The sequence below is a fragment of the Littorina saxatilis genome, linkage group LG5 (genome assembly GCF_037325665.1).
Source record: "Littorina saxatilis isolate snail1 linkage group LG5, US_GU_Lsax_2.0, whole genome shotgun sequence".
Classification (NCBI taxonomy): domain Eukaryota; kingdom Metazoa; phylum Mollusca; class Gastropoda; order Littorinimorpha; family Littorinidae; genus Littorina; species Littorina saxatilis.
Window position 1 is genome coordinate 29,069,514 of NC_090249.1, and position 17,620 is coordinate 29,087,133.

The 17,620-nt window shown below is 40.0% G+C and overlaps 1 protein-coding gene across 1 annotated transcript in view; it reads left to right on the forward strand.

Annotated features, from left to right (window-relative positions):
* The window catches only part of LOC138966796 (putative defense protein Hdd11), a 36,823-nt gene that overhangs the window by 645 nt on the left and 18,558 nt on the right, over nucleotides 1-17,620 (forward strand). The window lies entirely within an intron of this gene.

Genomic DNA, 17,620 nt, shown 5'->3' on the forward strand with positions numbered 1-17,620 from the left:
AATCACTGTCAAAAGCACCCTATACTTCAAAATAACATGATACAACTTATTGTGCGTGTCAGACTAATTCAAATATGCTTTAGATTTATCTGTTTCGGGTTGATGAGAGCATTATTTGAAGCACACCAGGAAACTAAAGAAGCATATCAAAAACAGAGTGAAAATAAGTGAAATTATCAACTTCCGCAAAAAGAAGACAATTTGATATATTTTTTTGAAATCTCGATGGCTAGTTATAGGTTATTTTCAGCAAGCTTCTTAATGAATTAATGAAAATAGCCTTTAGCTTTTATTTTCTTCGATTTGTTGAAGGTGGTCCATATTAGGGGACTCACACATACTTTGAGATTTTGCTATCATTTTTTGTTTGCAGTAGAAACTCGGGGCCAAAATTGCTAAAATGTAACAAATACGGTCTTAGCTGTCATATATAGCACTTTTTGTGTGATAAAATCTTTGGCTGTGGACAGAAACGAGTCCGTTTTAGGCGTCAAAGTTAGAGTGAACGCTGCCAAAAGTGAAAAAAAAAGATAAAAAGCCTAACGGTTTTAAGGTTTGTGTTTCTGCAACTGTTTTGACATGCGCAAGTTATCCAGAGAGGGTGAATACAGCGAATGAAATTGTTTTTAGCGCTCTAGCGCCGTTAGTTTGTCAGATCAAGAGGTGGTCCATATTAGGAGCCGGTCCATATTAGGAGCCCTTCCCCTATTAATGTTGCCGTTAAACAAAGGACATAAACACGAATCGTTTACACAATAAGGACTGTGCCTTTCAAATAATGTCGTTCTAAACACACAGTCTGACCGTTCGGCCTGTTATTAATGTTGCCGTGAAACAAAGGACATAAATTACCAGACAGTTTCATCATGTCGTGGAGTAGTGTTATTTATCACTTGCCAAGAAGCCCGAGGGCATGTACGTGTTGATGTAAGGTGTATTATACAAAATATACTATGTGTATCCTTGGGTACAGGTGGGAGTATTTGTTAAGGATATTGTTAGGAAAGTGTGTGAAGCATATATACATAAACATGTTAAAAAAACACACCCAAAAATCAGTAATAGCGACTGCCGAGGCATTCAGTTCAAGCGCTTTTTTACTGCACGAGAGCAAAGCCATTCATGTCCACGTTGTTTATGTAGTTGTTTTGCTGTTGCTAATCTAATAATAATGTTGTTGTTGAGCCTATCCGCGCCCAACACTCGCGGGGCAACTCGATTCAGAAACAGTGACGCGGGCATCCAAATGGGAAGATTACGATCGTTTTCAATCACCCCACAACAATCAAACACACACACAAACAAACAAACAAACAAACAAACAAACAAACAAACAAAAACAAAGAAAGGTAGCCGTATATGTTTCCGTTGAGCCTTTATCGTTTCAGTCGCGGCTTTTTACCGACACCTTTTTTCTGCCAAGTTATGTGACGCAATGGCTATAAGAACTGAGAACGACATGAACACTATTTTTTTCCCCTGTTAACAATCGATGAAACATTGGAACAAGTTTTTCCTGTATTGCCTGGTTAAAATTATAGTCCAGTATCCAATGACAGGAGGGCAGTCAGAATTATGTGCACTATCATTATGCTGGTAACGGTATATCGGTTATTTATACCGCTACAATGATTAGTTAGTTGTGGAATGGCACATCTTGCAGGTCTGTCTAACTTACTTCGTGTAACCGAGCCTATACCTCCTTTACGAGCAGAAGCTGTGTTTGGGGAGTGTTCTGCATGCGCAACACGATTCACACACAAAACATGTCAGTCTTCGTCCGGGATTGTGTTAAAAGCACACTCCTTCCCGTGTAAACAGTTCTGCTCACCATCTCCGGTCTGGCCAGGCTTTTACATGGGACAAGACCATCCCTCCACTTGGTCACATACCGACAATTAATATTCTAACAGCTTACTGTGCAGAGTGGGAATTTGTGTAATGAATATTTGTTCGCGGATAGACACCAATGGCTTTTGGTTTGAACAATGTTTTATTAAATCAAACATGATACAACAATGCAACGATAAACAATAGGGACACGAACTCAAGCGAACCAATGGCTTTTAAGTTCCCAAATTGCACAGAAAGCGTCCACACTGTTGATTTGTGGCATGTGTCCAAATGGACGAACGGCCTTATCCCATGTAAAAGTATTTGGGCTGATCTAAAATATAGCGAGCAGCACTGTTTTCACGGGAGAGACTGTGCCTTCAACATACACCAAAAATAGATTAGTATACACAGACGTATAGTGCAAAGTTGTTGGTTCACTTCGCGTTTCTTAGCCACATGCGGTTTGCCGGCACAGGTTTATGTCACAAGCTCGAGCCTTCGTGAGTGACACAGACAAGGCAGATTTGCTTACACACACGATAGAAACGAGAAGACATTTTTACAGATCCGCCAGTTAAAAATTCTATTTAAGGATCATTCGTGTATTTCTAAGAGGTCACTGATCCCACCAACACTGACCCCGTCTCGTCTTTCGTGTGATTGGCCAATCCCCTGTAATTGTAAACAACGCAGAAATGAGAGTATACGGACCCGGATCCTCCCTATCCTTTTTTTGGGGGGGTGGGGGTGTGGGGGGGGGGGGGGGGGGGTTGGTAAACAAGATTTTATGTGAAACGATTGCACACAGCAAAAGTGAATACAAAATACGCTTAACAATTCTTAACATGCTGAAGGCCGTCAGTGTATTTAAGCAAATCCGGGCCTGTGTCAGGAACAACTTTAACGCTCAGTATTTTGAAGGTTTTCAGGGCCTGAAACAAGGTTGTATTGCAAGTCCGATTTTGTTCTCAGTTTTAATTCATGAGTTGGCAAATGATACATGTATAATATTGCGTGGAGACACGGGGCCACCCTTTCAAGTGAAGAGATTGAGATTTCATTTTGTTACTTTTTGCTGATATTTTCGCTTGATTATTGTATTTATAATTTACCAATCTCTTTGTTTTATAAAGTAAACTGTAAACTGTGTTTGCCCTTGGAAACTTAGGCCAATTCCAATAAACTTACCGTAGTCCGTATGCTCTCTCTCTCTCTCTCTCTCTCTCTCTCTCTCTCTCTCTCTCTCTCTCTCTCTCTCTCTCTCTCTCTCTCTCTCTCTCTCTCTCTCTCTCTCTCTCTCTCTCTCTCTCTCTCTCTCTCTCTCTCTCTCTCTCTCTCTCTCTCTGAGACTGACTGCTTGCTATGTGAGTTGGAAAACGTTTTTGGATGAATTAATTTCCTTAAAAAGCCACTAATGGTTTTTACGAAGTTAGTTCATCAAAAGATTCCCACTTTGCACGGAGAGCACCCCGGCAGTTACATTTTGGTTAGCGTATGGTTTTATTCCGTGCCAAAGCCTGTCCAGGTCTGAGATGGTGAGCCGAAGAAGGAGTTTGCCAAAAAAGGGCAATGTGCAAACATGATCCTCTTAAATAACAAACAGCTTTACAAAGAAGAACAGGGAATTACATTCTTTAAGAAGAATCGTGTTATGACGGGCGCAGTGGCGTAGTGGTAAGACATCGGCCTCCTAATTGGAAGGCCGTGAGTTCAAATCCCGTCCGCTGCCTCCAGGTGGGTTCAGGGTGGAGATTTTTCCGATCTCCCAGGTCAACTTATGTAAAGACCTGCTAGTCCCTTCGAGTGTACACTCAAGCACAAGACAAAGTGCGCACGGAAAAGATCATGTAACCAATGTCAGAGTTCGGTGGGTTATAGAAACACGAAAATACCCAGCATGCTTCCCCCGAAATCGGCGTATGCTGCCTCAATGGCGGGGTAAAAACGGAAATACACGTACAAATCCACTCCTGCTAAATCATGAGTGAACGTGGGATTTTCAGCCCATAAACAAAGAAGAAGAAGAAGAATCGTGTTGGTTGTTTTCAAGGCACGATCAGGAAAGGCTTTTTCATCAATCTTGTCATCACTCAATAACCCACATCATTTTTATTGAACAGAAGTTGTCACCACAATGCATGCGTGTCAACTGGAAATTGCTATAAAATGATGTATTGTCTTCTTTCGCTCACTTGAGATGTGCGTGAATTTTGCTCGTCACACTTACTACATTTAGACAACTTACTACATTTAGACAACTTACTCCTTTTAGACAAACGTTTCTTGGGTACGTATTGAGGTCGAAGAATAAACGCGTGACGCCTAAATGCGTTAAAAGTCACAGTACTTTTGCCCCTCGTCATATTCACATTGTCGATCGTCCACTTACGATGACTGACTAAACCTAAAATACAGAAAATAAACAAAAAATCCACAAGGTCGTTCGGAAGACACCAGCGAGACTGAGACAATTTCTTGTCTTGATTTGATTTAGTTTGATTGTCTCCGTCTCGCTTATGGACAATTTGTCAGATACGTGTTTTTTTCTGTATTATAATAATAATAATAATAATAATAATAATAATAATAATAATAATAATAATAATAATAATAATAATAAGAAGAACATTTATATAGCGCTAAATCAAAAACTTTCGTTAAAAAGGCTTGCTCTAAGCGCTTGACATCTAAACTAAAACGTCATTCACACTCTTTATAAGTGTTCATCTGTCCACTTAAAAGACCGCTGCTTCGAAGATGAGTGACTGTATCGTATTGTTTTGTCACAATTAAACGTTCCTTTAACATACCTTGCTTGTTTTTACATTTAGTCAAGTTTTGACTAAATGTTTTAACATAGAGGGGGGAATCGAGACGAGGGTCGTGGTGTATGTGTGTGTGTGTGTGTCTGTCTGTCTGTGTGTGTGTGTAGAGCGATTCAGACTAAACTACTGGACCGATCTTTATGAAATTTGACATGAGAGTTCCTGGGTATGATATCCTGAGACGCTGTTTTCATTTTTTTGATGTCTTTGATGACGTCATATCCGGCTTTTCGTGAAAGTTGAGGCGGCACTGTCACGCTCTCATTTTTCAACCAAATTGGTTGAAATTTTGGTCAAGTAATCTCCGACGAAGCCCGGACTTCGGTATTGCATTTCAGCTTTGTGGCTTAAAAATTAATTAATGACTTTGGTCATTAAAAATCTGAAAATTGTAAAAAAATTATTTTTTTAATAAAACGATCCAAATTTACATTCATCTTATTTTCCATCATTTTCTGATTCAAAAAACATATAAATATGTTATATTTGGATTAAAATCAAGCTCTGAAAATTAAAAATATAAAAATTATGATCAAAATTAAATTTTCGAAATCAATTTAAAAACACTTTCATCTTATTCCTTGTCGGTTCCTGATTCCAAAAACATTATAGATATGATATGTTTGGATTGAAAACACGCTCAGAAAGTTAAAACGAAGAGAGGTACAGAAAAGCGTGCTATCCTTCTCAGCGCAACTACTACTCCGCTCTTCTTGTCAATTTCACTGCCTTTGCCATGAGCGGTGGACTGACGATGCTACGAGTATACGGTCTTGCTGCGTTGCATTGCGTTCAGTTTCATTCTGTGAGTTCGACAGCTACTTGACTAAATGTTGTATTTTCGCCTTACGCGACTTGTTTAAATTTTGAATTTGGGAACGTTGGCAGTCTATTTGTTACATTTAGTCAAGTTATGACTAAATGTTTTAACATAGAGGGGGGAATCGAGACGAGGGTCGTGGTGTATGTGTGTCTGTCTGTCTGTCTGTCTCTGTGTGTGTGTAGAGCGATTCAGACTAAACTACTGGACCGATCTTTATGAAATTTGACATGAGAGTTCCTGGGTAAAATATCCTCAGACGGTTTTTTTCATTTTTTTGATAAATGTCTTTGATGACGTCATATCCGGCTTTTTGTGAAAGTTGAGGCGGCACTGTCACGCTCTCATTTTTCAACCAAATTGGTTGAAATTTTGGTCAAGTAATCTCCGACAAAGCCCGGACTTCGGTATTGCATTTCAGCTTGGTGGTTTAAAAATTAATTAATGACTTTGGTCATTAAAAATCTGAAAATTGTAAAAAAAAAAAATTTTTATAAAACGATCCAAATTTACGTTCATCTTATTCTCCATCATTTTCTGATTCCAAAAACATATAAATATGTTTTATTTGGATTAAAAACAAGCTCTGAAAATTAAAAATATAAAAATTATGATCAAAATTAAATTTTCGAAATCAATTTAAAAACACTTTCATCTTATTCCTTGTCGGTTCCTGATTCCAAAAACATATAGATATGATATGTTTGGATTGAAAACACGCTCAGAAAGTTAAAACGAAGAGAGGTACAGAAAAGCGTGCTATCCTTCTCAGCGCAACTACTACCCCGCTCTTCTTGTCAATTTCACTGCCTTTGCCATGAGCGGTGGACTGACGATGCTACGAGTATACGGTCTTGCTGCGTTGCATTGCGTTCAGTTTCATTCTGTGAGTTCGACAGCTACTTGACTAAATATTGTATTTTCGCCTTACGCGACTTGTTTTTTGATTTCGTATCGTAAAAGGGCTTTATTTGCTGTCAAAGCATCCGTTCTTAAACAAATTACCGACTCAGATTTTGAACATTATCCCACAACACAGTACTGAGACTTGCTTACACATTGTTTGTATTAACCAGACATTTGGTTTCAACAATATATTATTTCTGCTGCCATATTCAGGAAATTTACATAAAGTTATAAACATTAAGCGGCTTATAGTGGTGTCTTCAAATCAAATTTACGATCAGACATTGGCTACATTAGCATACGGCAGACAGTCTGGTTATTACATGATATGCAAAAACAGTCAATCAGTTTAACATAAAGATATTATCCAAATTTGAAAATAAAAAAATCAAACTAACGATTTCTGGTATTTTTCCAGATAATATTATTATTAGAAAGTACTGAACCGGAAAAATTGTCGAACGGTCAGTCGAACTGATTCACCTTGTAGGTGTTCCCTTTCAAAGTTATGTTATGATTGTTACAAAATTTGACTTAGTGTGACCGGTCACCTTGAACAAACGACTGATCTTTTACCCTTGAGTTTTGGAGGATACCGGTTTACAAAACAACCCCAAGCGCTACCACCGGATACAGTACCAAGATCTTGGAAGGAAAACCCGATCTGTCGCTTCAGGCAAATAATTTCGCAACCGATTGCAAAGGTAAATGTGTATTGTGCGTCACCCCTTCGAGTTCTTGTCAGTGTATACGTTCTAGATTTGTGGTCACGCTCGATGGATTTCACATCCTTAAAAACAGCGCCGTGTGAAGTCTTTCTTCTTCTGCGTTCGTGGGCTGAAACTCCCACGTACACTCGTGTTTTTTGCACGAGTGGAATTTTACGTGTATGACCGTTTTTTACCCCGCCATTTAGGCAACCATACGCCGTTTTCGGAGGAAGCATGCTGGGTATTTTCGTGTTTCTATAACCCACCGAACTCTGACATGGATTACAGGATCTTTTTCGTGCGCACTTGGTCTTGTGCTTGCGTGTACACACGGGGGTGTTCGGACACCGAGGAGAGTCTGCACACAAAGTTGACTCTGAGAAATAAATCTCTCGCCGAACGTGGGGACGAACTCACGCTGACAGCGGCCAACTGGATACAAATCCAGCGCGCTACCGACTGAGCTACACTGATCCCCGCCCGCCGTGTGAAGTGAAGTGTAGGTAAACCAATATTGTCGTACTGGTTGTAGATTCTTTGTACATGAGTATGTCGTGCGAAGCCTTTTCAATGTAGTCTTATTTGTCAACGTAAAAGAGGATTGAAGTAGAACTGGGACTAAGTTTTTTGCGAGATCGTGAGAAAGTTTAAACGAAACGGGCCAAACAAAATAAAAATTAAAAGATTAAAATAAATATCCTTTTGAATTTCTCACCTGGCACAGCTTGAACTAGAATGTATAGAAAGGAAACTACAAATACACACCCAAAACACATACACGCACACACATACACACACACACACACACACACACACACACACACACACACACACACACTGTGACAGTCAAACACACATACACACTCACACATACACATACACATACACACATATACACACACACGCAAACACTGACATATATACACACACACACACACACACGCACGCACGCACACACACACACACACACACACAAACACACATACGCACACATACTAACACACGCACGCACACACACACACACGCACGCACAAATAGACGCACGAACACATGCACGCACACATACACGAACAAACACACCGGCACAAACACAGACACACACAGACACACACACATACACACACACACACAACCACATACACACACACACACAACCACACACACACACACACTTTGGAAGTCATTCTCTATTTTCGCGGAAAGGCGAGAAGGGGGGGGGGAGGGGTTGTATTGAAAGGACTGAAAATATGTGTGTCGCAAAATGGGCCACCCCAGCTTTGCAGAACAAAAATGTCCTATTCAGGTTTTCAGATCAATGGATCAGTCCAAGAACTGAGCCTTGAGCGAGGGACATTCACCTGCTCGTCCCGCCTTGGTATAGTTAGTTAGTTACTGAGTTGGTTGTTGCTTTTTGGGTCCAGCGGACCATATAGGCCAAATCAGGACCCCACGCCTTGGTATGATTTCCAGACAAATATTCTAATACGCTTTAGTAGGCGTTTGTGTATAATAGTTCTGCGTGACTTGAAAAATAAATCCCGTTTGAAATGCTTCGGAGTGCAGGATAGTGGGTTTTTAAAAAAAAATATATTGCGTCTGAAAGTTCAGAATATCAACAACAAAAATTGCTCCATATCAAAGTATAGAAATGAAAGGGAGGGGAAGTGCGTAATGGTGTGCTGATAATTAACATTTTTATCAACCAATACAAGTGGTCTTTTTTTATGCCGATCCCAAAATAGCTTCTTGCAAGTGTATTTAGGCCACTCAGTTGACTACTTGTTTACCATAGTATGTGCAATGCTCTATCTGTGTCATTGTTGCTTTTTGTCAAAGCGCACCCCTGAAAACTCATAACTCTGTGGTCTTATGACGCATAGAGGGGTTTGTTTGTTTGTTTGCTTAACGCCCAGCCGACCACGAAGGGCCATATCAGGGGGGTGCTGCTTTGACATATAACGTGCGCCACACACACAAGACAGAAGTCGCAGCACAGGCTTCATGTCTCACCCAGTCACATTATTCTGACACCGGACCAACCAGTCCTAGCACTAACCCCATAATGCCAGACGCCAGGCGGAGCAGCCACTAGATTGCCAATTTTAAAGTCTTAGGTATGACCCGGCCGGGGTTCGAACCCACGATCTCCCGATCACGGGGCGGACGCCTTACCACTAGGCCAACCGTGCCGGTCATAGAGGGGTAAACGTACTCCATTGTAAGCCCGATGAACTGAGGTCAACGTCACGCACGCCTGCCCCAGTGCACAAACAAATCGACATACCGGAATATATTGTCAAAGTTATTTTTGTAATAATAATCATGAAATATCAACAACAACAAAAATTCTCCCCCTCCCCCCCCCCCCCCCCAAAAAAAAAAAAGATGTTTGATAACTTATAAAAAATGTCTCCATCCTATCTTTTTTTTTATAGACATTTCAAGCTACAAATGCATAAAGGCCCGAAACCCAGGTTTGTGGGAATTAATCCAGAAGGTACGGACTTAATTACAGGTAGACTACTGTGCTCAGGGATAAATAGTCGTAAGCAAAAAAAACTGTTCATTTTTTTGTAATTTCGCATGTTTATACATAGATCTGACTTTTTAGAGACAAACAAGCTTTTATTGTAAAACAAAACAATACCACCCCACCCTAAAAAAAAGGGGGGGGGGGAGAGTTAGTTTTTCACCTGTCGACAGAGTTTAGCACGTAGATCTCGAAAGTTTGTTATACGACTTGTACCGCTTTTTCCCAAAACGCTGTCACACTTTTCGGACAGTCTGCGCGGATGACCCTCCCGGTAAGTGTGTCAGGAAAGTGAGACATGTGTCGTACCAGATTTACACGAGTTGTTTTTTTAAATATTGAACTGCGAGCGAAAGCGAGCTGTTCACTATTTGAAAAAGCAACGAGTGTAAATCTGGTAGACACAGCAAGCCATGTAGTATTCTGTTTATCCTACTTACGTGTATTTTACCAGGGACTGAAACAGTCCTGCAGTCGAGGCAGTTAAATTGAAGACGCTTGTTTTGGAACCTCGATCTCTTCTAAAGCCTGGTGGAATCTATTACCCAAAGGTAAAGAAACGTCACTCTAAAAGTGTCGCGTGACGTGTTAGTTCAAAAAATTCATCGAAGGTAATTAGCGAGCGGATTTATTTTTCTATAGATGACGTTTGTCTCGGTGACTTTTGCATCAAAAGTAGTGGAAAAAACAGGTCCCTGCCAGACTTGCTTGACATGACCTCATTTACATGATATACACACGTGTGATTTGAACGATTAGTATCTCACGAGTGTCTCTCTCACGTATGTAGGATAAAAATTATGTCGCGTCATGCTTCCAGTGTAGACTTCGTCACGGAAATTTGAGACGGTGAAATTGCATGTTGTGTCGTGTTTCTACATATCTAACAAGCAGTTGAGTCTACACTTTCTGCACAAATATTAAAGGCACATTCCTTCTCGTGAACACTGTTTGACTCCCCATCTCAGATCTGACCAGGCGTTAACATGGGATAAAGTTAACCATCCCCCCACTTGGTCACCTTCCAAAAGTCAATAGCCTGTGGGCTCTCTGTGAATAGTGGGATCTTTTTATGGTTTAATTTTGTAAATGCAACCTGTGTCTTTTCAAGAAAATAATTAATATAAAAAAAATCCTACTGTGCGAAGAGAACATCCATGCAGGATGTTCATCTGCGGTATGTGACCGAGTGGAGCCTGACTAGATCTGAGACGGTTTAACGGAACTGTTTTCACAGCAAGGAGTGTGCCCGTTGAAGAAGAAAAAAACACAACTGAGACCCTTTGCCCAAGTTCTTTTTTTCAACTTTCGTGACGGAGCTTTCAAGTACAAAAAGCAGGATAATAAATCGACTCCATTCTGCCTGTAAACAGGATGTTGTACATGGGAAGGAAGGTATATTTAGGCAGCACTTTTTACCTCGGCTAATAGTTTGCTAGCCTTTTGTTACCGACTGCACAAAAAGGGGCACTTCGGTTGAGCCTTTGTTGTTGCAAACTAATGAATACTAGACACATACACCTTGGCATTTATTATAAGTCTTTCCAGAATATAGAAACTCTCTCCTGCTTTTGGCTTATGAACTGACTAAATGATAGAATTGGATAGGCTCTCTTCACAAACTCTATTGTTGTGTTAAATGAAGCGAAGTATTGTGATACACACAGACTAATCAGGGATTGCACAGATTCTGTGTGTGTGTGTGTGTGTGTGTGTGTGTGTGTGTGTTTTGTTAGAGAGAGAGAGAGAGAGAGAGAGAGAGAGAGAGCGGATGTGCGTGTGTTTGCGTGTCTGTCTGCTTATATGTCTGTCTTTATTTGTGAATAAGTTCCCATGTACGCTTATTTTGGTGTGCGTGTCCTTGTCTCTGTGCGTGTGTCTATGTCTCTATATTAGTGTATATTTCAGTATGCCTGTACTGATGTATCTGAGCGCATCAAGTTACTTTGGTTTCCTTTGTGTTGCCTTGTTAAAACGCTTCAAATGGATATGGTGTTCCTGAGGCGGGTATTTGGCAACGTTTTCTGCACGATCTTGCTGTCGTCCGTTCTATCCCTATAGCACTGGAACACCACACCAGTATTTGTCGTATTCGGCTCCTCCAAAAACCAAACACCTAGAGAAAGGGGGAATGTACGTTCTGGCTCACCGATTCCGACAGACCCTAAATATTAACGCAAAATAGGCTTCTGGACTAAACTTTTACTAAAATGAAACATGCGACAAAATCAAAAAAATACTGCATAAATCCATACAAAAAAAAATATAGTAAAGTAAGGTTGTTTTGAACCAATGCCGGGTCTGTCGGAATCAGTAACCCAGAACGTACATTCCCCCTTTCTCTCTGTGCAACGCTAAATTTAGTTTCCATTGAAATATTAACTAGTTGCAGCCAGCGTGCGTATTGATCCAATCTGCCCGTCGGTCGGCTAGCCATAACTACCGTATTGATCTGGTAAAAACAAACAGCAAGCTTGTCTTCTATACTGATTCCTCCAATGGCAAGACAAGATTAAATCATGTGATAGCAACAGTTACGTCACGTCCGCCCACCACTTGGTATTGATTGTAACATAGCCTGGTGATTTTGCCATTTCATTCCGGAATCGGATGCCGTGCAGTTGTGTTTTCTGTGAGAGTCAAGATAGCATTTCTGAAGAATTAGAGAGAGAACTTCTTCCTCAAGATATGGATCAACAAAGCAGATGGAGTGTAGAACAACTTGGCATCATTGAGGAGCATATATTTCATCATAATAATTATGTTGATGTATTGAATAGAATGAAAAGAGAAGGGCCATCAGAAAGTAGGAAACTACCTAGATTTCTCTCCCAACCAAAAAGAAAACTGACATCTCTGTATGGGGAGCAGGTGAAAAAACGAAAGGTTATGTCACCAGAAGAACTCCATCAATACTTGCAGTCAAAAGAGGTTGATGTGAGTAAGACAGTTAGGAAAGAAGTTTTCTTTTTTTCCTCAGAGAAAATAGGGTCATCAGATGCTGCTATTGAAAAGCTGAAGGAAGGATACAGGCAGATTCAAAGACAGGAGGCCACCAGTATGTGTTTTAACCTTCAGTATGGTTCTCTTCTGGATGCATCTTTCAAATTCTTTCAGGAAGAAAAGGAACGAGGAATTCACAAAAACAAGTGGGAAGAGTGGTTGCAGGCAAACATTGGCATCTCACCAGCTTATTCACGCAAACTGAGAGAGATTGCTCGTTTGCTGAAACCATACTTTAGCAGGTTTTCTACAGTTGGTCTGTCTTTCATTGAAATCTACTCTCTGAAAAAAGATTTGAAGACAATGTTTGAAAGTAATGAGGAGATCAGAAAATATTGGACTTCTCCCATGCAAGAACCACTACAACTCCAAACACGATCCTCTCAGGTAGAAAACACTCAGTTGTGAGAAGTCAGTCACGGTTGAGCAGAGCGCTCCAGGCTGGAGCGCCAGGTCTTTGTATTGCCTGCTATTGATGTTTCTTCCAACCCGTCACTACACTCAGTTGTGAGAAGTCAGTCACGGTTGAGCAGAGCGCTCCAGGCTGGAGCGCCAGGTCTTTGTATTGCCTGCTATTGATGTTTCTTCCAACCCGTCACTACACTCAGTTGTGAGAAGTCAGTCACGGTTGAGCAGAGCGCTCCAGGCTGGAGCGCCAGGTCTTTGTATTGCCTGCTATTGATGTTTCTTCCAACCCGTCAAACAACTTCTAAAGGCTGCCTTTTCAGGCGGCCGCCGAGTGCACTTTATGCAAATGACTTGTTTATTGATTCAAGCTTTGACAAGTGTACTTGGTGGCTGCTTTGAAACTCAACAAAGCCCACTCCCCCTTTCACACAAACACTTCCCAAACGCAAGCAACTTCCTCTCCCCCGCTGCAGTCAAAACAAAGCTGTCATAGCGGGTTTTCCCGATTGACAAACATTCTTATTACACACCCAGACTATTTGGAGCCGCGTTTATTCTCCAGTGCCCAATTGCATAAGAATATTCTGGTGATGAATAAACGCGCTTTGTGTCATTAGCATCTAAAGATTTCTTGTTTACAATAGTTGTGTTGATCTGATGAAGCGCGGAACTGATCTTAGGGTTGTCATGGTGAAACACTCGCTTCTGAAACAGTGCTTCCTTGTAGTTATCATGCGATATGCTCGACTTTACAACCTGTTTGCTTACACCCTTTGCTTTTTTAACCACCCCTTTCTCACTTGCAACACTGTACATCTTTGCACGCAATCCAACATACTCCTTAATTATCTTCCCATTCATTTCATCTTTCATCTTTCCAATAACCTTCTTGTTAACATTTGAGTGCAATGGTGATTCTTTAGGGTAGTCGCAAGTGTCATAAAAAGAATCTTTTCCTTTTACTGCAGGACTTTCAGCTTCTAGATCTTTGTAAATGTCATCCGCTGGAATGTCAAGTAAGAATGAATCTGTGTCTGTGTAAAGTACTCTCGATTTGGGATATCTTGGTTTCAAATAATCATACAAAAACTCAAGCATCAACAGTTTTGACAACTCTAGCACAGTAAAGCCTATGAATACTGGTTTGTCAAGCTTGACTACAAGTTTTTTCATTAAGATACCATACAGCTGTTCATGAAAGTATTTAAAGTCTTGATACTGTGGTTTGGATGTCAGCTTGATGGCCTCATTTTCTCTTGTAACAAGTCTAACATCCTTTCTCTTGTGTGGGTTTTCCATTGTCTTACCAAAGCAACTGTTGTTCATCAGTTTAAAAAAGTCTTTCTCCGATGCATCAGCGGCTTTGGTTCTCAGTTCTGTGTTTTTCATGATGTAAGGTTTCATAAACTGTTCTTGATCAAATAAAATTATACGATGAACAGCCTTCAAAATTAATCCATGTCTAATGTAAAACTGTAACAGTCTGTAGTGACACACATACTTCTTTTTGTGAAACAGATTGGGCACCAGCTTTGGAGGTTCTCTTGGGTTTACTTTTAACCTCTCAGCCGCTAAAGGATAATCATTATGTAGATCATGAAGTGATAGTGGATAGTCTAAGTCAACTTCTAGTATCCATCCCTTTCGACTGTCTGGGCCTGCTTTTAATATTGTCATCACAACACATTGTGAAAATGGTCCTGAATAGATCTTAAAGTTCCGAAGTGGAAGCGTCTGACACATTGCCCAACCATACAAATTGTTTGCATCTAGATACATGATGTAATTAGAAGGTTTCATAGGATCAAAGTCGTCCAAGTATTTGTTGTTGGCTTTGCAGTAATTGTGTGAAGCCATACTGATTCCTCCACGTAGTCCATTTTCAATCATCTGAAGTGTAGGTAGATCTGATAGCAAGTCAATCTTTACTCCTGTAAATCTAAGAAATGCATCCCAGCTCATGCCTGGTGCAGATATGTAATGTGAAGGATCTAGATTGTAGTGCTTCATACATGTTCTTCTGTAATTCTCAAATATATCTGCAAGTAAACAAACATCAGCCAACAAATATTGATCATGATAATCACCCATTGTATTACATCCTAATTTATTCCATGCAGTCTTAGCGTGTTCATAGTCTTCGTCACTTATACCTTTACCCTTCAGCCGTGAGAAGTAAGCATCCTTTGGTGGTAACTCATCTTCATCAAACCTCTCCCACGAATCCATGTATTCATATGGATAGACTCCCTTTCTAACTAAGTCACTGTCAAAGTACTTACATGTGATTGGGAAAGCAGTTAGTGATGAAGATAAAGACTCAAGTGTTCCCATCAGATGTTGAGCAGAATCGTAGAAGTGTAAACTATTCAGAGTAAAGGCCATGTACTTTTCTGAAGACTGCGCAATGCATCTTGCTTTGTATTCATCAGTTACTGCCTGCATGATCAGATGTGAATCATAACCGCGCAAGTTATGGAAGAAGATTGGAAGCTTCCAAGTCTTAGGATCAAACTTTAATTGTAGATTACATTTGCTGTGTGCTGCTCCTCGGAACTGCCCACTTACATGATCATGATCTCTTACTATTGGATTGTCTGTGTTTGGTGTTAGACTTTGTTCGCATATCCAACACTGTGTGGTAGAGTTAAACTGTTCTTGGTCTTCAGGTTTCATAACAATGTCTGAAAGATTCAGTTGTTTGGAGCAGTCATTTCGCACTTGGTTCATTTGCTGTAAGAAGTTCTTTGCTGCATTAGGTCCTCTGTACAATTGCGGTTTAGAATGTTTACCATCTGAACTAACAACAATAAATGCATATGAACAGACTTGATGATTACTTAGAGTTACTGTTTTAGGTAGGTCTTTTGGTAAAGGTCCTTCATATGGCACAATGATAGATTCAAAGTCAGCATAAACAACATAAGGACTTTTCTGTAGTTTGCATACATTCTTAAAATACACTTTGCTGTCTGGCGGCGGTGTTGTTAACTTCACAACCGCATCATCAACGCTCTTACAATGTTGCTTGTGTATAAGTGCTGCATGAATTGATGGAATACGCAAGAGACATCGCCTACAAAAGTCTTGTTTACTATTGTGATTGCTTGTGCTCGCCATCAGTCTACTCATTGTACGAATCAAAGTGTAATGATATTTTACACCATCAGTCATTAGTAACATGTCAACATGGTTAGTATCACAATCACCAATCGTTGGTGAGTTCTTTGATATTCTGACTGGTTTCAGTTCATCTTCCTCATCCCACGTGTAAACATTTACGGTGATGGGTTTGTTTTGCTGTTCAAATTTGTCAATGCTTGTAATGCTGACAGGAAATTCAATACCAGTAAAGTTTAGTTTATTTCTGTATGCATGATAGTTAGACACTCTTTCTGCATTTTTCTTTACACTGTACAGTCTTGCCAGAACACACCACATAAAACATTTGTCATCATCATTCTTTATGTTCAGCACAGCACGTTTTTTGACAAGAGCAGGAGGTAAAGGTATGTAACTTCTACCTCTGATGGGGGCAAATTTACTTAGCTTCAATTCTATTTTTATAATTTCACCTTCTGACCATCCGGATCCTTTCATCTTTGCATCCTCTGCAGCTTGCTCAAACCGTTTCATCATTTCATCTGCCCAGTTTCCATTCAATTCTGCCATAGAATTAAGTGCTAGTTGTCTGGTTGAAACATGAACTTCTAGCACCTCATCACTGACTGTTTTGTATTTTATTAAACTGACTATCTGCACTTTTACTGGAGGTTCAATCAACAAATTGTTTGGAATTTGTTCAATAGCGTCTTGCACACTGGACTGCACATTTTGAGGATCCGTTACTTGTAATTCAACGGTGTCAAATACTGTCGATAAAGATTCTAATACAGAGTCTTCCATCGCTGTGAGTTTGATTTTATAACTCAAAATAAAAATATAAATTAAAAAAATAAAGTTGCTAAGAATTCTTTCTCAGAGCTTCCATTTTTGTTAACACTATAAAATCTGAAATAAAAAATCATTTAACATTTGTACCACGTGGAACTAATTGTAATTCCTCTTTTACAAAGGCTCTTTGCGGTGCTGGTTCTCTCAAGTAATATATAGGTGGATTTGTCTCTACTACTCTCTTGATTTCATGAATGTCAATACTCCAGATTGGATCCGTTGCACGCTTCCTGCTGTCACCCTCAGCTTCACCGGGTGCATATAAATATCTGACTTTCTGATTGAAAGGTAGTAATGCCACTGGTGTTGTTGACTTTGGAGCAACAGGTATTGTTTTCTGTTTGATTGCATCAACTGGTCTTAACCCTGTAGCTTTAAATTCCTCCAGATTCATTGCTCTAAGTACTGATGGTAATCTTTTGACCCATTCAGTGTTACGCAATTTACTTTCTGTGTCCAAAAATTCCTGATGGTACTGATATGAAAACAGTTTTTCTGCCAACTGTTTGTTAAAGCTCTCAACAATAGCCTGTGACCTGTGGTTTCCTGGAATACCTCTCTTCACTGTAACATGATGTTTTAACAGAAGCTGGTTGACAGCTCCTTTAAACTCCTTACCATCATCGCA